This window comes from Leptonychotes weddellii, chromosome 14, assembly GCF_054177405.1.
Source record: "Leptonychotes weddellii isolate Sample4059 chromosome 14, ASM5417740v2, whole genome shotgun sequence".
In the NCBI taxonomy this organism is placed as follows: domain Eukaryota; kingdom Metazoa; phylum Chordata; class Mammalia; order Carnivora; family Phocidae; genus Leptonychotes; species Leptonychotes weddellii.
In genome coordinates, this window is record NC_138382.1 from 52,410,981 (window position 1) to 52,433,897 (window position 22,917).

The following is a 22,917-nucleotide window of genomic DNA, read 5'->3' on the forward strand; positions in this document are numbered from 1 at the left end:
ACACACACACACACACACACACACACACACACACAATGGAATATTATGCAGCCATCAAAAAGAATGGAATCTTGCCATTTGCAATGATGTGGATGGAACTGGAGGGTATTATGCTAAACAAAATAAGTCAATCAGAGAAAGACATGTATCATATGCTCTCACTGATATAAGGAATTCTTAATCTCAGGAAACAAACTGAGGGTTGCTGGAGTGGTGGGGGCAGGAGGGATGGGGTGGCTGGGTGATAGACATTGGGGAGGGTATGTGCTATGGTGAGCACTGTGAATTGTGCAAGACTGTTGAATCACAGACCTGTACCTCTGAAACAAATAATACATTATATATGTTAAAAAAAAAGAAGAAGATAGTAGGAAGGGAAAAATGAAGGGTGGGGAGTCGGAGGGGGAGATGAACCATGAGAGACTATGGACTCTGAGAAACGAACTGAGGGTTCTAGAGGGGAGGGGGGTGGGAGGATGGGTTAGCCTGGTGATGGTTATTAAAGAGGGCACGTATTGAATGGAGCATTGTTATATGCAAACAATGAATCATGGAACACTACATCAAAAACTAATGATGTAATGTATGGTGATTAACATAACATAATAAAAAAATGTCAAAAAAAACCCAAAACAAAATAAAAAACAGCACACGTGTCCTACTTCCTGTCACTCCCTTCATTTCCCTACTACCACCATGAGAACATAAATTCCCTTGGAATGGGAGCATTGCTTTGTACACTTGTATCCAACAGTGTCTGGCATATATTAGGCACTAAATAAACTTGTTGAATTATAAGTAGACTATCTTTTGACTTCCTATACACAATCCACACAAACACACATACACATCCAACAACTACCTTTGATTTCAAAGCCCTATTAACACTATTTGTTCTATTTTTTATAGCTTAGGAACCATTACCTGTGATGGCCACAACAGAAGCAAAATAGAAGTTGAGTTGTTATGATCTTTTGCTGTAATCTATTAATGTTGTTCCACTAGAAAAAAAAAATGGATAATATGTGGAAGTCTAGAAACAATAGAGCTTTGCAATCCAGAAAGCTTGAGAATTGTCCTCTTAGCTCAAATGGCTCACAGTCAAGTTGCTAGGCAGATAACTCCAAAATATGGAGCACGGTTGCTATCATCAGTGAAAATTAAAGAAGTGAAATTTAAAGTTAAGAAAAACTTATGTAACTGAGATCATTGATATTTAAAAACCAAAGAAAGTCCTATAACTACTTAATCATATAAAGAGTGGATAAATTTCTCTTATTACTCATAGAAAGGCTTTTGTGGTAGGTTCTTGGAATGGGCAAAAACTAATACAAAAGAATTTTGGGTTTGTAACACATGGACCATGGGAATGAAACTGAAATGTTTAATCTATAATTTTTAAATGTATAAAATTGACCCTGAGGCAAGAATTATTGATGGTATGAGAGACACAGATTGATCTATGAAGGAATGTCACACTTTGCTTAGCTAAAACCGTAACTCAAAAATCTAGGAAAAGCTGTCCCTACCCACAGCTTAGGACACCTTCCTTCCATATCCCAAATTCTTTTAATACTCTCCTTATTTTTCCAAACAGATGAGTTGATCAAAAATGTCATAAAAAGTCAGTGTACATATTAGATAAGTGACCTATAGGGAGCATTCTAGCTTGTTGGCAGTTGGTGGAGGGAGTGGTTAGCTCTGGGCTTCTTCCTATACCAAGGCCTACGAAGCCTCCCTCGTACTTCCTTGGCTTCATAGACTTCGGACCCCTCTAGGATATGCGTGCTCTACCTGAGGTCTTCTCACCACGCCCCTCCAGCAAGATGCTCCTGAAGCTGCCCATGTCTCATGTCCCTCTGGCATAACTGCCCACCCCCACAGTCTGCCCATGTGAACACTTCTCCAGTGTGCTCCGTGCTTTCTAAAGCCAGGCTTGATAGCTCTCCCTCCTACCCTCTGCCCCCTCAACCACCAGGTCCCTGGCTCTGGGTTTTTTTTGTTTGTTTGTTTTTAATTGAAGTATAATTAATGTATGGTGTTATATTAGTTTCAGGTGTACAATGTCATAATTCAATCATTCTACATCACTCGGTGTTCATCATGATAAGTGCACTACTTAATCCCCATCACCTACTTAACCCATCCCCCCACCCCCCTCCAGTAACAATCAATTTGTTCTCTATAGTTAAGAGTCTGTTTGTGTCTTTTTTCTTTGTTCGTCTGTTTTGTTTCTTAAATTCCACATGTGAGTGAAATCATATGGTATTTGTCTTTCTCTGACTGACTTATTTCACTTAGCCTTGTACCCTCTAGGTCCATCCATGTTGTTGCAAATGGCAAGATTTTATTATTTTTTATAGCTGAGTAATATTCCATTGTGTATACATATCACAGCTTCTTTATCCATTCATCTGTCAATGGACACTTGTGCTAATTCCATACCTTGGCTATTGTAAATAACAAGGGGTGCATGTATCTTTTCAAATTGTTTTCTTCGGGTAAACACCCAGTGGTGGAATTACTTAATCATACAATAATTCTTTTTTTTTTTTTTAGATTTTATTTATTTGAGAGAGAGAGACAGAGATAGTGAGAGAGAGAGCACAAGTGGGGAGGAGAGGGAGAAGCAGGCTCCCCACAGAGCAGGGAGCCTGATGCGGGACTCGATCCCAGGACCCTGGGATCATGACCCGAGCCGAAGGCAGACGCCCAACCAACTGAGCCACCCAGGTGCCCTCATACAATAATTCTATTTTTAACTTTTTGAGGAGCCTCCATACTGTTTTCCACAGTGTCTGCATCAGTTTGCATTCCCACCAACAGTGCACGAGGGTTCCTTTTTCTCCACATCCTTAATGGCTGTCTCTACCTATCCTCTGCTCTCTCAGCTACTGGGATAAACCTCTCTCTGACAGAGTCTTCACTGTTCCCAGAGGGAGTCATTATTTATTTCCCAAAGGTACCTCTTTTACCCTTTGACCTTCCCGCAACAGCTCCCTCTACAACCTGTTACAGGGCCTTTCAAAGAGTAGTCCCAGGTCCCCTGAGAAAAGATCTTGGGTCTGAGCCAGAAATTCTCAGTGCATCATGTGTCATTTCTAACAAGCTTCCTAGGAGATTTTGTTATGCATGTAAGTTTAAGAACCACTGCATTCATCTACCTTGAGGAAGTATCTCTGTAAAACTCCCTCCTTCTCTCACAAAAGTCTCCGCCCCTCCCCTTGAGTAGCATCAGAGATGGAGGTGGTCTATGGTCAGGGCCTCTTAGAGGCCAGACCACTTCCAATTTCTGAGAATGACAGTATTTTAGAAAATGAAAAAAAAATGTCAAAACAGCATTACAAAAATTGACATATTTTAAATGTTTGCACTCAATAAATACATATAGTGCAATGTTATTGTGCTATTCACAGGTTTACAAAATATAAAATTTATAGTACCCAACAGTTAATGTGAGCTGGTCATAGAACACAACCTTAAAGTCATATGGAATGACATTTTTGGTTTGGTTTTTTTTTTTTTTAGATCAGTGTATGTCTGCGGCTATGTTAACCCCATTTGGAAATAACATCAAAAGTCTAAATTTGAGGCCTTGGCAGTATGGCCCTCCTGATGCTCACTGTGACTGGCCCTCTCCCTTATCTCTTCAAAAGTGGCAAGAACCCCTTTCCTGGGACAGAGCCCTAGATTTGTTGTGTGGTGAAAGAAACAAAGTTCCCTCCCCTGGAAGGGTGAGTAGAACAAGAATTAGCTGGCGGGTTTGGGGGACATTCACAAGGTGAGCACTCCCCAGGTGTGCTCTTTTGTTCCAGGCAAACCCAGCAGACATCACTGACCCAGCCTAGGGAGCAAAAACTGCCTCTGTGGAGCCAGATCAGTGTGCACTTTCCACTCTGTGGTTGGCACCTGCTCCTTACCCCCGTTCTCTTCCCCATCCCAATCCTGTCAGCCTGGTCTCTGCCATGTTACAGGAAATTAAGATGAGCTACCTGTCTGAGCCAGGGCGATCCTCCTGGTGGCTGTTGTAACAACTAGTGATGGAGGGAGGTGGGTGGGGGATGGGCTAGATGGGGGATGGCCATTAAGGAGAGCACTTGTTATGATGAGCACTGGGTGTCGTATGTAAGTGATGTATCACTGAATTCTACTCCTGAAACCAACATTATGCTATATGTTAACTAACTAGAAATTAAATAAAAATTTGGAAGAAAAACAAAAACTAGTGAGAGATTCTCAGAGGAGTGGATGGCAGGGTCATGGGCTCCTCATCACACTTCTCAGTAACACCCTGGAGGTCTGGGATTTGGCTTCAAGAGGTGAGATGGTGGGGTTCATCCCAGTTACATAAGGTAAATTTTCCCTCCATGCTCACCTTGCATTAATCAAGAAAATCTGAATCTTTACAATCAGTGACACTCACTAGAGAAAGGAAGTTCTAAAGGAAAGAGGTTTAACTTCTTCTTTTGGGTCTCATTCCCACTTTACACTGAAAACCCAGGACTGAAATTTACACTACTTGGCAGACACTTGGAGCTGCGGTTGCTCCGTTTTCATCCATTTTCTCCCCAGGGAAAAATAAAAATCCTTTCCACACCTGAAGGCTTTCTGTTTTCCTGCCATCATACCAAAGTAAAGCGTCATCTCCTTGGCAACTGGTGTCCAGGGTGAGAAAAGGTAAGCCCCTGGGCGCATGGGCCCAGTGCCTCTGTGGGAGGAGAGGGGTCTCCACAAACATACTCCTTCCTCTTCCCAAACAGACATTCTGGCCTTACGTTCAATCCATAACTATGCGGATTTATTTAGCTGCAGTGTTATCTCCATTAAGCCACAAGAGACGATTCTCTGCTTTTATTTATAACCTGAAGGGATTATTTTTGAGTTAAGGCTTTAAGAATTCAGATCTCTCAGGAAAGAACAGCTTGTGTAATGAACTTCCTGTTTTCATCATATTTGGACCCCGAGCCTCCTTGTTGCCTGTTATTAGTACCCAGTTAATATGAACTGCCTGGAGTTTATTTTTAGCTGCGTTGACTCTATTGTAAGGACTGCATAACTGCTTTCAAAATGAGCAAATGTAATTATGGGATCTAACACTAAGTTGGGGATATTCTTAGGTCCTTTCACAAGGCAGTGGCTTAAAAAATGAAAATAGACCATTTTAAATGGCTAAAGAAAACACAGTTATTTGATCCAAAATAGTCCATTGATCCTTTTACAAACTAAACACTTACTTCACAGAATAAAGTTTCATTTTTGTTTAAGTGACCTAAACATATGAATTTATTTCCAAGTTCAGAGTGGGGGGAGGAGAGTGAGGAGGAGAATTGAGGCAGGAAGGGTTTAAGCATCATTTACCAAAAGAGTACAAGTTTAACACTGTGCTGAAGGCACCTAAATTCCTACCTGGGGGGTTAACAGTTGAGGGCTGGAGAATGTGAATCCCAGCACATCCTGGGTCATCCTATTGCGTGCACAAAGTGCCTCATTCAGCGGTGTCGGGGGCAGGGAAGGAGTCAGCACTCAGAGGGCTGCATAGGCTTGACCTTCACATTTAGTGGCCTTGAATTAGTCACTTGTTCGGCCCACTGCCTCAACGCCCACCTCCTCCAAGACTCCAGTTACTTGCACGCCACTATCCACTCATTCAACAAAAATGTACATTTCCCCCTTATCAGGGGGATTCATTCAGAGATCCCCCCTGGATGCCCAAACCCCAGAGAGTACAGAACTATATAGATATATGTGTATACACACACATACCTATGATTAAAAGTTTAATTTGTAAATTAGGCACAGAAAGAGATTAACAACAATAATAGTAAAATAGAACACTTATAACCACATATTGTAATGAAAGGTATGTGAATGTGGTCTGCCTCTCAAAATAACTCACTGTACAGTACTTGCCCTTCTTTGAGTATGTGAGATGTTAAAATGCCCTCATGATGAGATGAGGAGAGTGACGTGGGCATTGTGTCATTGCTTGAGGCTACATCATGCTATGTCAGAAGGAGGAGCATCCACTTCCCTACCTCTGTAGTCACCGTGGACCATTGCCCACAGGAGGGTTAACCGAATCTGCAAACAGTAACCCTGGATAGGAGGGGAACACTGTATTGCACACTCAGAATGTGCTGGGCTCCAGGAATGAAATGGAAAACAAAACATCATCTTAGCTCTAAGTGTGACAAGTGCATTGGTAGAGAGAAGTCCAAGGGATTCTAGAAGCACTATCTGTACACCTAACCCAGCCTGGATGAGAGGGGGGAAAGCTTCTTGGAGGAGTTGATGTCTTAAGCTGAGTCCTGAGGTATAAGCTGGGCTTGTTCTGAAAAAAACGGCATTGTAAGCAGAGGAAGAAGCTGGACAGAAATTCCAGATGTGAAAGGAATTGTGGTAAGGTCAGGTAGCCTGACTGAAGGAAAGAGTGTAAAGGGAGATAAATAGAATGAAGGCTGCTGGGTTAGGGGGCAGGGTGTTGTAAACCATAGTAAAGCCTTTTAGGTTTATCCTGAGAGTAATGGGGACAAGTTACTATAAGGTTCCAAGGGGGATAGTATGTAATAAATATCACTGTGGTTCCATCGATGTATGAATAGATAAACAAGATGGATAAACAATGGAATGTCATTCAGCCTTAAAAAAGGACAGAAATGCTGAGACATGCTACAACATGGATGAACTTTGAGGACATTATGTTAAGTGAGGTAAGCCAGTCACAAAAGGACAAATACTGTATGATTCCATTTATATGAGGTCTCTAGAGCAGTCAAATTCATAGTCACAGAAAGTACAATGGTGGCTGCCAGGGGCTAGGGGCAGGGGGCATGGGGAGCTAGTGTTTAATGGGTACAAAGTTTTGGTTTTGCAAGAAGAAAAGACTTCTGGAGATTGGTTGCACAGCATTGTGAATGTACATAATACCACTGAACCGTACACGTTAAAATGGTTAAAATAGCCAATTTTATGGTATGTATATTTTACCACAAATTTTTAAGTTTCTAATCAAAAAAAGAAATATCACAGGGCACCTGGGTGGCTCAGTCAGATAAGTGTTGGACTGACTTCTGGTTTTGGCTCAGGTCATGATCTCAGTGTTGTGGGATCAAGTCCCGAGTGGGGCTCCATGCCCAGTGCAGAGTCTGCTTGAGATTCTCTCTCTCTCCCTCTCCTTCTGCCCCTCCCCCCACTCGCATGCACTATAAATAAATAAATAAACAAACAAATAAATAAATAAATAAATATTTTAAAAATACAGAAATATCACTGTTGTGGCTGGGTTTATATGTGTGTGTGGGTGTATATACACATGTAAATGTAAATATGTATATTTATTGTATTATAGGCATGTTTCTGTGTATATATACACATATGTATACATATACATACATATATATGTATGTGCCTATATAGGTATATGTATGTATGTATATATGTGTACATAAATCCATATATACATACACACACACTGCAGTGGCCATATTAATATATTGTTATCCAATATATATGTATCATATTTATTATCTACATATCCAGCTACCACAATGATAACTGGCCATATATATGTATACATATATAGCTATAAATAGGTAGACTGATGTATGTGAGTACATCTATATATCTGTGTGTGTGTGTGTGTACGAGAGAGAGAGAAAGAACATAACACAGAGGTGAGGACACCAGTTAGGAAGCTGTTGCAATAATGCAGGAAGAGATCAAGGGGCCTGAATTTTAGGCTGTGTGAATAAAAAGAGAACAAAATCAAGGTTCATTTGGGCAGTAGAAGAGGAAGACCGAGTACTGACTGTAAGTGAGCACTGAGAGAAAATTCATTTGCTCTTTTCAAGGAACCCCTCCAGCATGAAAAGAGACACAGATATAGATATATATGTAGATCTCTCTCTATATATATATATGCATAACTTGTTGCTAGTGTCTCTCTTAAAATGTAGTACCACAAGTATATTAATATTTAATAGTACCATAGTATATTGTTTATATATTATATTAAACATAGTATTAATTTTGAGTTAAGATTTATATTATCAAACCATCAGCACTTGGACATCTCAAATTTAATCTGTCCAAAACTAAAGTCCTGATCGTCCTCCCACAGTCTTCCTCATCCAAGATATGGCAACTCCATCCTTTGCATTCATTGACATACTTGCTCAGACCAAAAACTTAACTTTTTTTTCACAACTTCTATCCTACCAGTCACCAATCCTGGTGGCTCTACCTTCAAAATAGATCCAGAATCTGACCACTTCTCCTCATTCTCCCTACTACAGCCCAAGTCCCACATCTCACTACTGTCTGTTTTGCACAAAGCAATCAAGTGATCCTTTTAAAACATGTCAGATCCCATTACTCCTCTGCTCAAAACCCTCCATGTGGTCCCTGTCTCATTTTTAAAACCCCTTAAAGTGGCCTATCTGATCTGGCTCTCTCCTCCCTCAGTGGTCTCCCAACCACTGTCTTCCCATGCTCCATTCCTGCCACATCCATCTCCTTGCTTTCTTTGGACATGCCAAGCACATGCCTGCTTTGGGGTTTTTGCACAAACTGTTCCCTCTCAATGGAAACTTGTCCCAGAGAGACTCACATAGCTTTCTCCTTCCAATCTCTGCTCAGATGCCACCTGGTCACACTATTTAAAATAGAAATTCCACCCTCACACCCTGTGCCCCCTATCTCTCCCTTACCTACTTGACTTTTCCCCATAACGCTTATCACCAACTGTCACACCATGCATTTTTTTATTTGTTATTATTGACTGTCTTCCCCCTCTCCCCACTAGAATGTAAATTCTGTAAAGGCAGAGAGTTCTGTCTGTTCCACTTACTGATATATCCTCAGCACCTAAAATGGTCCTTGGAATACATTAGACTCATATATTGCTGACTAAAAGAATGAACAAGTGAATGAATGAGTCTGTTCCCAGCTAGATACACTGGGGTCAGACCTACAAAAACAACTCTACTCAATTGCCTGCACTTGTCCTGATAAACCACCATAATTCTACCCACCATCTTTTACTAATTTCTTCTTAGGATTTGGGCAAAAGGTATTGGCTTAATTCGATTATGAACCTTATGTCATAATTTCCTTAAATAGTACAGCTGAAGATGCTATAATAAAATGGATCTTTTCAAGGCTTAAAAAAAATCTATGAAGAACATTCTCATCTAATTTTGAATTTTAATGAATAGTTATAACGATGAGTAATTAATTTTGATATTTATAGAAAATGAAATGCATTTCTTCCTTTATGAAAATCTAGCACTTCAGGAACAACAGATTCTTGAAGAAAAAATCTTAATGAGATCATTAAAGTTGGAAGGATTGTACCAACCTAAGCCCTAAGAGGCACAGCAACTGAATGGACACCAAATTGTACCTCCCTGTTGTGCCCAACTCTGCTATCTCTGCTCATCAGTTCCTCTAATCTGTATGGAACTGCCAGTGGAGGAGTACTAGGGGTAAAGCATGAGTTTCCTGGTACCTAAGGCACAAAGAGAAATGCCGGGTCTCTAATCCATGTTACGAGCAAAGAAAAGCTCATGTCCTGAATCCAACAGCAATTTATCACATATATTTTTTAATAACAGATTTTAGGTGACATAAAGCACAACATCCTCAGCAATGATATTTGCCAAAAAATGCAAAAGCATTGTTCCAATGAACAATTCTTATATTGATTCTCACAAAGGCTCAAACCAGACTACTGAATTTTTAACCCAGTGCAAGAATTTCTATCAGGTACAGAGGTAACCCAGCCCAGATATGTTGCTTCCCAATATTGCAACGAATCACAAGAACGGAGATTAGAGTTCCTGGAAGGAAAATGGAGAGACCACCCATTTTAAATTGTCTCTCTCCAATACCATGTGTCTTTGGTGAGCCTTTGGCAAGTGCACAGTTACAAGTCACTTCAGGTTTGAATTCACTGACAAGTGCCTGAAGTGCCAATAGTCTATGCTGTTGATTACCCATAAGCTTTAAACACCAGATGTGCAGGAAGTGAGGCTGACATTCTGTTGTCAAATTTTTAAGAACCTAACTTGTATTCTTGCCATTCCATTTCTGCACAAAGATAAGCTGCAGGAGTTCCTGAAGGTGACAACAGTATTTCCTTCAAAATGGAGCTTGAATCCACTCACACACTTAGACACTCTCTTTTGAGGACCCTGAGTTTTTCACGATATTGAAGAAGATGATTTGGTCCAAGGCTGTTCTTAGGGCCTGTATAACCAATCAATCATTTTAACTATTTTTAAAAATAAAATAAAAACAGCAAAATGGAACACCTTCCTTGTGGACCCAGTTGAACCAATATCTGGTAATCTGGGTATGCCTGTCACAGGGAGTTAGCAGAGGAAGGAAGAAAGGAGGGAGGGAGGGAGGGAGGGAGGGGAGACTGGAGGAAGGGAGGAAGGGAAGGGGGATGGAAGGAAGGAAGAAATGCTCCTATGGACCAGAGGAGTTGACTTCTTGATTAAGGTTATCTGACATAGTATTTATCTGATGTCGAGGAGCATCTGCCAAAAGCAGCAATTTTAGCTCTGATAGAGTTGATGCTAAGCTGCTCTTTCTAACAATAATTAGTCAGTAGGTTCAGCTGCTTCTTTTATAGTATTGTTTATTACAAAACATTACAAAAACATTGACAAAACTCAAAATAAAAGAAAGAAAAATCCACCCAAAATCCTGCCATCCTACAAACCAAACTGTTTACATTTTTTTCATGCTCCCTTTTAGTCCCTGTCCATATGCAGACAGAATTTTTACAGTTGTAATCATAGCACAGATACAATTTTGTAGTCAGGTTTGTCTCAATTAGAGTTTTTAAAGGATTTTTCCAGTTTACTCCATCATCCTTGGTTCCACTACTAGGAACACTTCACCCCCACCATCCTTACTGATCTCCCATGGGATCCTAAATGGTGAGGAAGACTTTAGAAGAATAATAATCAACAGAATTAGGGGAAAGGGCTATTTTAAATTCTCTGTTGAAGGAGGGGGGCATCTAGAATGAAACTTGTGTAGAAAGGATTTCTCTCATCCTTTGTTTGCTCCCATAGCTGGAACCCTTTATGAAAATAACTCCATTTCCCCACTATCAGGCATGTTTTTGCTATCTTAAGAAAGAACGCTTGCAGGTATTTCCTCTTTACCTAGTTTGTTTTGAAGGCCTTCTTAGTATTTAGGACAATGGCATGAACAGACATCTTTTCCTCTATCTGCTATATGGATTTATGTAACTTGGAATTTAAGTGTGGACACTAGATACTGAATCCATATGAACATGAGGTGAAATACTCAACTATCAAAATGTTGAATACCTGGATGCATCTTTTTACCTTTTCCTTTGCAGCTATGTAGTCACTGGCTTCCACACCAGATGGCACCTGAGACTCATCTTGGCTGGAGCTGATAAAAAAAAAAAAATACACATATAGATAGATCCTGAGACTCACCCTTGACTTTGTGAAGCAGAATCTCTGGGACTTGGCTACGGACTGATGTTTAGTAACATCATACGCCATAAAATGTCAAAGGTCTCTCTTTCTTGATAATAGCTCTGATTATCATGGGTTGTGGATTTTTATGGGGATGGAAGGGAAACTAACTGTAAGGATTCTGAGAAGGGATGGTAATATGAAAGATGAATATGGCCTATAGAAGCTTTGTTGAAATTTCTTTTTTTGAGCAAACAAAGAAGTTAGAGGACAGAAGGACAGGATATTTTCCTCTCTCCCTACATTAGACAAAGAAGGAGAAAAGCTTTCCAGGAACAAATAACAAAAAAAGCAAAGAACAGAGGTACTACATATCCTAATATGTACAGAGTTTGTGATTCACCACCCAACTCCTATCTACAAACCAGGGGGCAGTTTTACCCCCTGGGGAACATTTAGCAATGGAGTTATTTTTGGTTGTCATACCCAGGAGAAGGATGTACCACTGGCATCTAGTGGGTGGAGGGTAGGGATGCTGCTAAACATCTTAAAATGGCACAGGATAGCCCCACCACAACAAAGAATTATCTGGCCCAAAATGCCAGTAGCGCCGAGGCTGAGACACCTGCTGAGTGTGAAGTGAATGGTAAGTAGGAAATAAACCTGAGAGGCTCATACAAACCAGATCGTGGGAGGCCTTGAATTTTGTATCAGGGAGCTTGGATTTTTTTCATTGTATTTTTATTTATTTATTTTTTTTCACTGTGAATGATGGAGTGTCACTGAAAGGAAATTACCTGATTGAATTTGGATTTTAAATATATCACTCCGAAGGCATTCTGAAGGGTAGATTGGAGGAGGCCATAACTGGAGACAGAGAAAATCCTTAAGATGCTGTTATAAAGGCTCAGAGAGAAATGTAAGGGCCTGGGCTAGCACAGTGCCAAGAGGGACCAAGCAAGAAAGGGACAGCATACATGTAGGATGTAAGAGTCAGCAGGTGTCAGGAAGTGAGCAGGGATATGAGGTGGGCAGGGAGGACTCCAGGAAAACTCCTAAATTTCTCTTTCAGATGACTGGATGCATGATGGCTACATAACAGGAAGGAAAAATTTATGGGAGAAAAAAATAATGTGTCTAGATAAAAGTTTCATAAAATTATTCTTTGGAGGAGATAAAACAGGTAATAGTATCGACTCATTCAACAAATATTTTCATAGCCATTATCTGTAGAAAATAGTTGCTACCTAAAGCAGGTTAGCTCCTTATGTAAGCAAGCTATTAGATTGAGCCTTAAGTCTTTCAATTTAAGAAGAAATTTTATGTTATTTGGAGGAAGTCTCTAAGAGCCTTAATGGTTCTCTAATTTCAGGAGATGGAGAGTTTCCCTTTTTGAACCTAGAGTCAACTACACTTAGGGTTCATCTTGAGGGAACCATACCTGTGGAGTTAATTAAGGTAAATAGGTTGGCAAGGACTTCAGCCAACTACTCAAGCAAGATCAAAATAATTCTGTCAGCAAAGATTTTCTTCTGGAGCTCCTTTCAGCCTTGAAAGACTGGACTTTTTTTAGAGTTGATGAAAATAATGGATTCTGGCTATGGAGAATACTGGAGACAACAAAATGCAGAGATACAGAGTTGAAATTGAGATGATTTGTTTAGTACTCAATCCATGCAAGTGATTTTGAATTTCCTCATACTGAAGTGACACCAAAGAAGATACAGTCCCAAATCCTTATGGTTGATGTCCCTGATGTTGAGCACAAAATATTCCAGAATAGTTTATGTAATTTAATTTTTGGAAAGGATAAGTTGTTTTTAGAAGAACTGTAACTAAACGAGTCTTTGGATGACTTGATCTCTTGTTATATTTGAGATAATATCTTGACAATATGGCCTGGAATTTCTTTCTTTCTGATCTCTTTTATGAAGCAAGAGATAAAAGAACTTTTTCTTGAATAGTCCAGAACATAAGTACTATAACTGCAGTTTGTTAATATTATAGTTATTTTTTAAGACTTCCAGAATAAAATGTGTGCTATAAATTCTTTGTTATCATAAATTTACTTGCTCACTTCAGTATAACCTTATCCCTAAAATCTCACTGACTGAGTTATGTGTAGGGACAGATACAAGGACAATTTTGAAAGTTCAGATTAAGTTTAAGGGAAAAATATTTACTTTCCACCAGTCTAAAATATCCAACTCAAGGTTGTAGATAAGCTCCAAAGAGCTAATTCTTCAATCATCAATACTGCTGCCTCTGGTTGGAAATGTAAGTGAAAGTCCACAGATTTATCCCACAGCCTGCCATTTACCATTATTGGACTATGATTATAAATGAGTTTGACCAGATATTTTCCTCTTTGATTCAGACAGTTATTCCTGGAGAAGTGCCTTAAAAGGAAGAATCTGACAATTGCTGTTTTCTGATAGATGTAGCTCTGGTGGAACTTCTGCCAATCCTGGCATTCAAGTCCTCTGAAATTATGTCAGCTAACGCATACTTAGAAAACATAAAGTTCAGAAGCCTGCCAAAATACCGTATGATTTGAAGTATCAGTATGTACATTGTAGGAAAAACGTATGTGTTAAAACCCAAATCAGCCTTGCCAGGAGCTGGATTAGTCCATAAATTCCATAGCTTATAAATATGATTTTTACTCAGTAAGTGCCATCTATGTGCTGGCCACCATGCGAGAAGTTTTCATGACAAAGTTTCTCCATTCATCTCTGCAACAATCCTTTGAAGTAGTCACTGTGGTCTCCCGTTTAGAGATGAAGAAGAGCTAATGTCCAAAGTCATCTTTCTAGTAATTGTTGGAGCCAGGATTTAATCCAGGTCTTTTGCAATAAATCTACCCTTTTGGCATTATACCATTCTCCCTCCTAAAACTCCAATTTCAGGAAATCAAGCTTGGTGTGTCAATCTGAGTTCATCGTTTTCCTTCCCAATTTAGCTCCTTCTGTTGAAAACTCACCATCCCTCTTGTCTCCTGTCCCCATGACCAATCAAATGTCAACTCCTATGAATCCTATCTTCAAATTCCTTGTTATTCAGTGTGCTCCTTGGGCCAGCATCATTGGTACCACTTGGGATCTTGTTATAAATGCAACATTGCAGGCCCCACTCAAACCTACCAAACCAGAACCTGCATTTTTATAAGATCCCCAGTGATTCATACAATGAAGTTTGAAAAGTATGTTTCTAGGCCAAGTGGCCCCTCTCCATTCATGCTACCACCATTACTCATCAGGTTCTTAGTGTCTCTGATCCAGAGTGTTTAATAATCCCTTAACTAGTCTTCCTCACTTTGGGTCTCTCCCTAATTCTTCACCACCCAATTCCTATTGGTAAACCACCAACACGTTGATTTTTCTAAAGAAAAAATTGAGTCAGTCACTCTCCTCCATCCCCTGGCTCAAAAACTTCCACTTGCTCCTCAGAGCCTATGAAAAATAATAATAGTTAACAGTGACATACTTTGTGCCATATATTTTATAAGTCCTTTACATAAACTAACTCCTTTACTCCTTATATCAACTATGAAATTGGTACTATTATTACCTCCATTTTAGAGATGAGAAAACTGAGACTGAGCAAGATTAAATAATTTGCCCAAGATCATGAAGCTAGTAAATAGTAGAAGGAGGATTAAGGCTCCCCCAAACTCCTTAGCCTGGCCTCATATGTCCTTCACAGTTGCATTAAAAAGGAAGGGAGAGTTTTTGTCCAAGCATCCACTCTTTGCCAGAAACTTAGCTAGAAATGTCCACTTGACCACCCCTCACAACAACCCCACAGCAAGGTTTTGATGTTATTATCCAATTTTTATAGATGAAACTAGGAATTAGAGAAAATTGAACCAAAGTTCAGTTAACTCCAGGCCAATATAATTTTCACTCTATAGCTCTATTATTCCTTCCACCTAGGACGTGTTCCCTACATCTCTGAGTGCCCAGATTTTACTCTTTTAAGACCAGTATAAATCTTACACACAAATTTTTCCCTTTTCCTTCAATTTGGAAGTACTCTTGCCCTCCTCTGAAAATTTAATATCTCTTTACCTCCTTTTTTCTTTGGTGCTACTTTGTATTTTTTTCTGGTTATCTCTGTATATGTATAACGAGGTATATGCATGAACATCTTCAGAATACTGGACTCTACTTCCTTTCAGTCACTCTGATTATTGTTCCTGAAGTTTCAGAAGATTAATCTAAGGAGACCAATTAAATTAGAACCATGATATTAATAAAATTTAATATAAATTCATGAACAGAAAAAAAATACAAGTGTGATCATTTGGAATTGAAATAAGAATTATTATCCTGGATAAGACAGAATTTGAGAAAGAGGCAAAAATTTATATTTACTATTTAATCTCTTCCCATAAAATCAAGCAAGTCCCTGTTATGTTTTGATTTTCATGCAAGAAGTTTTCTGGATTTTCCACCAACTCATCAGTTATTTTCTGTCACTTTGCTTACATCTTTCATCCTATTTTATTTTTCCTGACAGCTTTCACCTGTTACAAACAATCCTTTCAGATAGCTCCATTCTGATAATAATTCCAAAATTACCTCAATATAATTCCAAACTTTTCTTACTACCTGACATCGAACATTCCCACAAATAGCCCACTTTAAATTAAAAGGGGTATGAAGGGAAAAGGAGAGAAGACTTGGCTTAAATATTCTTTTAAGGACTTCTGTTGTGGTAGTTCCTGCAAGACTAAAAATCCATTGGCAAGTACATTTAAAAGTTTACCAGCCCATGTTAATTATATTGAAATAAAAAAGATCTTGCCATTTGCAACGACATGGATGGAACTGGAGGGTGTTATGCTGAGCGAAATAAGTCAATCAGAGAAAGACATGTATCATATGACCTCACTGATATGAGGAATTCTTAATCTCAGGAAACAAACTGAGGGTTGTTGGAGTGGAGGGGTGGGAGGGATGGGGTGGCTGGGTGATAGACATTGGGGAGGGTATGTGCTATGGTGAGCGCTGTGAAGTGTGCAAGACTGTTGAATCACAGATCTGTACCTCTGAAACAAATAATGCAATATATGTTAAGAAAAAAAAAAAGCTTATCAGTCCATTATTTTTCCAAGATATATGTCACATACTAGATTGTCAACCAAATAATAAATTTTACACATTTTGCTATTCGTACTTATTTATCATTATTACTGATATCCAATAGAGAGCTTTATAGTCTAGAGCTGAATGCAATTTTATAACTCAATAAGTATTAGCATACTGGCAGCAACCAAAAAACTTTCATTTTCTCTTTCACTGATGTTGACTCTCAAATCTAAATAAAGGCCAATCTTAATTATTCCAGTAATTCCTTTTTTTAAGTGTACTTCAAAAAACAGAGCTCTGAAGTGTATTTCTAAAGGTGTCCTAAGATATACTTTAAGAAGAGGATATAGTATGCAGCTTTGACCTAAATCCTTTCCAGAAAGAGCATCTCACACTGGTTTCCATGGAACACCTTCTAGGACAAATTGTAAGGTATTTATTTTAAGCCAAAGGAATCCCCAAAAGCCAAAAACAAACTTCAGATGTATTGCATTTTTTTCTATTCTGCTCAAAAGAGAATTGGAACTAAGTGAAAGTATCACACACAGTGCCATGAACTCCAAAAAGCCTTGGAGTTTATATCATTTAATGGCACTAGAATATATACCCCATGAGAGGAGGCACCTTGACTTTTTTTGTTCATTGCAGATCGTCCAGCATCTAGCACAATGCCTACAATTTAATGCTTGCCTAATAAATACTTGTTGAGTAAATGAACAAACTCCCTTCATTTCACAGATGAGGAAATTGGAAGCCAAGCAGTCAAATGACCTAACCAAAGTCACACCGTAACTCTGAAGCTGTCCCAGCACTAGAATTTCAGGCTACAATCCCTCATTTGGTATCATTTCCACTGGTTGCAATATAAGCAAATGCAGGTGTCAGGTAGGGAGAGAAATGAATGAAAATATGAAAATAAAGTAGAAGCCTAGAGACTTTTTTCAAATATCTCATCAGAAGCCAAAAATAAAGTTGTAATTGTAAATAGCATTGGGAAAGGAATAATAAAAAACAAAATTTTTTAATTAAAACTCTTCCAAAAGCAAACAAGCAAACAAAAACTCCACCTATCTGATTGATAACCAAAACAGCAATTACAAAAAAATCAGTTTTTAATAATAGAAAAGTAGTCCATATAAGGAAAACAAGGAAGCTAACAAACATAGCCCATTAACTATAAAACTGAAAACTAGACCAAATATAATTTGAGAAATACTTCAAAATTGACTCCAAAGGCAATAAAACACTTTTTATAACACATTAAAAAAATACTGGGCTGAAGAATCTGAATAACAAAAAAAGGTACACTTATCAAAAGATCAGATAGCAAACTGGGTAAATGAATCACTTTCCTTGGTCTTCCCTGGGGAAAAAAGCCAGAAGGGAGGTTCATGCATCATAAATATCTTTTGAAACATACAAGTCAGGCCTACTATATCAAATAGTGGCAAATGTCAATGAGTGAGCAGGAAAGGGGCAAAGAGGTTTCAATGTATGTAAAGTACACAATTATGCAACTGAGGAGATAAAGCTACTCTCAAACCTCTATCAGGACACCACACCTACCCAGAAAAGGACACAGAAATTCCCTGAAGGGTACTGCCTCAGTGTGATACTGCAGCCAAAAATTCTACTAAAATACTACTGAAGAGCATCAAGTAGAGGAAAACAGGCAAGAAACTCACCTATTTCTATTAAAAACTGTGATTTATCCATGCTGGAAGAAAACATACATTTCTGACTACTGGTGTTAAGATTATTATAACAGGGAGTGCCTGGTGGCTCAGTTAAGCATCTGCCTTAGGCTCAGGTCATGATCTCAGGGTCTTGGGATGGAGCGCTGCATCAGGCTCCATGATAAGCAGGGAGTCTGCTTCTCCCTCTCTCTCTGTCCCTCCCCTCCACTCGTGCTTTCTCTCTCTCTCTCAGATAAATAAATAAAATCTTTTAAAAAAAATACATGGAGTTTAAATAACATGCTACTAAACAATGAATGGATCAACCAAGAAATCAAAGAAGAAAAAAAAATACATGGAGTCGAATAAAAATGAAAACTCAAAGGTCCAAAATCCCTGGGATGCAACAAAAGCTGTTGTAGGAAGGAAGCTTATAGCAATACAGGCTTACCTCAACAAGCAAGAAAAATCGCAAAGACCCTTACACCTAAATAACCCTAACCTTATACTTAAAGGAGCTACAAAAAGAACAAAGAAAACCCAAAACCAGTAGAAGAAAGGAAATAATACAGATTAGAGCAGAAATAAACAAAATAGAAACTAAAGAAACAGTAGAAGGGGTCAATGAAAGCAGGAGCTGATTCTTTGAAAAAAATCAACAAAATTGATAAACGTTTAGCCAGACTCATGAAAGAAAGAAAGAAAGAAAGAAAGAAAGAAAGAAAGAAAGAAAGAAAGAAAGAAAGAAAGAAAGAAAGAAAAAGAAAGAAAAAGGAAGGAAGCAAGCAAGCAAGTGGGCTCAGATAAAAACAGAAATGAGAGAGGAGAAATAACAACTGACACCACAGAAATAAAAAGGATTTTAAGAGAATATTATGAAAAACTATATGCCAACAAAATGGACAACCTATAAGAAATGGATAAATTCCTAGAAACATATAACCCTCCAAAACTGAATCCAGAAGAATAGACAATTTGAACAAACTGATTACCAGCAATGACATTGAATCGGTGATCAAAAAACTCCCAACAAACAAAAGTCCAGGACCAGATGGCTATACAGATGAATTCTACCAAACATTTAAAGAAGAGATAATACCTATTCTTCTCAAATTATTCCAAAAAATAGAAGAAGAAAGAAAGTTTCCAAATTCATTTTATGAGGCTAGCATTACTCTGATAACAAAACAAGATAAAGTCACCACTAAAAAAAGAGAACTACAGGCCAGTATCTCTGATGAACACTGATGCAAAAATCCTCAACAAAATATTAACAAACTGAATCCAACAATACACTAAAAAACTCATTTACCACAATCAAGTGGGATTTATTCCTGCATTGCAAGTGTGGCTCAATATTTGCAAATCAATCAATTTGATACACCACATCAACAAGAAAAAAGATAAAAACCATATGATCATTTCAAAAGATGCAGAAAAAGCATTTGACAAAGTACAACATCCATTCATGATAAAAACACTCAACAAAGTAGGTTTTGAGGGAACATACCTCAACATAATAAAGGCCATATATGAAAAACCCACAGCTAACATCATCCTTAATGGGGAAAAACTGAGAGCTTTTCCCATAAGATCAGAAACAAGACAAGGATGTCCACTCTCACCATTTTTATTCAGCATAGTACTGGAAGTCCTAGCCACAGCAGTCAAACAAGAAGAAATAAAAGGCATCCAAATTGGTAAGGAAGAAGTAAAACTTTCACTATTTGCAGATGACATGATACTATATATAGAAAACCCTATATGGTGAATAACATAACATAATAAAATAAAATTTAAAACAAAAAAAATAGTCTAAATATTCTTGCCATAAAAAAAAAAAAGAAAACCCTAAAGGCTCCACCAAAAAGCTACTAGAACTGATAAATGAATTCAGTAAAGTCATGAGATACAAAATCAATATACAGAAATCTGTTGCATTTCTATATACTAATAATGAAGCACCAGACAGAGAAATTAAGAAAACAACCCCATTTACAATTACACCAAAAATAATAAAATACCTAATAATAAACTTAACCAAGGAGGTGAAAGACTCTGAAAACTATAAAACATTGATGAAAGAGATTGAAGATGACACAAAGAAATGGAAAGACATTCTATGATCATGGATAGGAAGAAAAAATACTGTTAAAATATCTATAGAACCCAAAGCAATCTACACCAAAATACACAGTAGCATTTGTCACAGAATTAGAACAAATAATCCTAAAATTTGTGTGGAACCATGAAAGATCCCAACTAGCCAAAGCAATCTTGAAAAAGAAGAACACAACACAATCCTGGATTTCAAGATATACTGCAAAGCTGTAGTAATCAAAACAGTATGTACTAGAACAAAAATAGATACATAGATCAATAAAAGAGAATAGAGAGCCCAGAAATAAACCCATGATCATATGGTCAATTAATCTATGACAAAGGAAGCAAAAATATACAGTGGGAAAAAGTCTCTTCAACAAATGGTGTGGGGAAAACTGGACAGCTACATGCAGAAGAATGAAACTGGACCACTTTCTAACACCAAACACAAAAATAAACTCAACTGGACCACTTTCTAACACCATATACAAAGATATATTCAAAATGGGTTAAAGACCTAAATGTGAGAGCTGAAACCATAAAAATTTTTACAAGAGAGCACAGGCAATAATTTCTTTGACATCAGTTGTAGCAACATTTTTCTAGATATGTCTCCAGAGGCAAGGGAAACAAAAGCAAAAATAAACTATTAGGACTACATCAAAACAAAAAGCCTCTGCAAAAGAAAACAAAGCTTCTACAAAAGAAACAGCAAAGGAAACAACCAATAAAACTAAAGACAACCTACTGAATGGGAGAAGATATTTTCAAATGATATATCTGATAAGGTGTTAGTGTCCAAAATATATAAAGAACTTACACTACTCAACACCAAAAAAAAACAAATAATCCAATTAAAAATGGGTAGAAGGCAGGTCACCTGGGTGGCTCAGTCAGTTGAGCATCTGACATCTTGATCTCCACTCCGGTCTTGATCTCAGGGTCATGAGTTGAAGCCCCAGGTTGGGCTCCACACTGGGCATGGAGCCTACCCCCCCAAAAAAGGGGGTGCAGAAAACATGAATAGAAATTTCTCCAATGAAGACATCCAGATGGCCAATAGGCACATGAAAAGATACTCAATATCATTAATCATCAGAAAAATAGAAATAAAAGCCACAATGAGATATCACCTCACACCTGTCAGAATGACTAAAATCAAAAACACAAGAAACAACAGGAGTTGGTGAGGATGTAGAGAAAAAAGAACCCTCATGCACCGTTGGTAGGAATGCAAACTGGGGCAGCCACTGTTGAACACACTTTGGAAGTTCCTCAAAAAATTAAAAATAGAATTAACATATGATCCAGTAATTCTACCACTGAGATTTACCCAAAGAATATGAAAACACTAATTTGAAAAGATATGTGCACCTCTATGTTTGTTGCAGCATTATTTACAATAGCCAAAATATGGAAGCAGCCCAAGTGTCCATCAATAAATGAATGGATAAAGAACATGTGGTATAGGGGCACCTGGGTGGCTCAGTTGGTTAAGCATCTGACTCGTAGATTTCAGCTCAGGTCATGATCTCAGAGTCATGAGATTGAGCCCTGTGCCCTGTGCCAGATTCTCTCTCTCCCTCTTGATCTCTCCCTCTTCCCTTCCCCCCACTGCTCATGCTCTCTCTCTCTCAAAAAAAAAAAAAGATGTGATATATATTTTATACATATTATATATATATATATATTACTCAGTCATGAAAAAGAATGAAATCTTGCCAATTGCAACAACATGAATGGATCTAGATGGTGTAATGCTAAATGAAATAAGCCAAAGAAAGACAAATACCATCTGATTTCACTCATATGTGCAATTTAAGAAACAAAATAAATGAACAAAGAAAAAAGGAAACATACAAATAATACATTATATGTTAATAAAAAAAATTTTAATTATAAATAAATAAATAATAATAAAAAGGAAAAAGGAAACAAACAAAAAGACCCAGACTCCTAAATATAGAGAACAAACTGATGGTTACCAGGGGAAAGGTAGGTGGGGGATGGGTGAAATAGGTGACGGGGATTAAGAGTACACTTATTGTCATAAGCACTGAGTAATGTATAGAATTGCTGAATTGTACACCTGAAACCAATATAACACTGTATGTTAATTATACTGGAATTAAAAATTAATTAATTAATTTAAAAAATCTTTTAACCACCATTGTATATTGCCTTCCCTAACCTTAATCTTACCCATTCATTTTTCCCCTTTGGGCGTGGCTGAATTGGTTTGCCTGAATCACACCATGATATAACAAATTAAGCAGCTCTAATTCTAAATACAAGCAGGAGGAACTGTGCCTTCCTTGACTTTGTGTCTCAAAGCCTGACCATTCATTGCCTTATACAATGTTCGTTAGGTGTTTGGTAAATTGAAATGAGTTGGATAGAAATAATGCATATTGTAGTATTACAGCAACTTCCTGTGTCTGGATACACAAAGCCTGTGCTTTCAAAAATTGAGGCTTAAAGGACTGTAAGAGATAAAGGTCAGACTCTTCTACAATGGATACATTGGCTCTGACATAAACAGGCAGCTGCTGTAGTAGTAGTAGTAGTAGTAGTAGTAGT

At 38.0% G+C, this 22,917-nt stretch overlaps 1 long non-coding RNA gene across 1 annotated transcript in view; it reads right to left on the reverse strand.

The window, feature by feature from the left end:
• Positions 1-22,917, reverse strand: part of LOC145717077 (uncharacterized) — a 285,694-nt gene that overhangs the window by 191,317 nt on the left and 71,460 nt on the right. Inside the window, exon 3 of the long non-coding RNA XR_014140090.1 lies at positions 11,349-11,436. This is a non-coding gene — a long non-coding RNA (uncharacterized LOC145717077). The remainder of the gene's footprint in view (positions 1-11,348; positions 11,437-22,917) is intronic.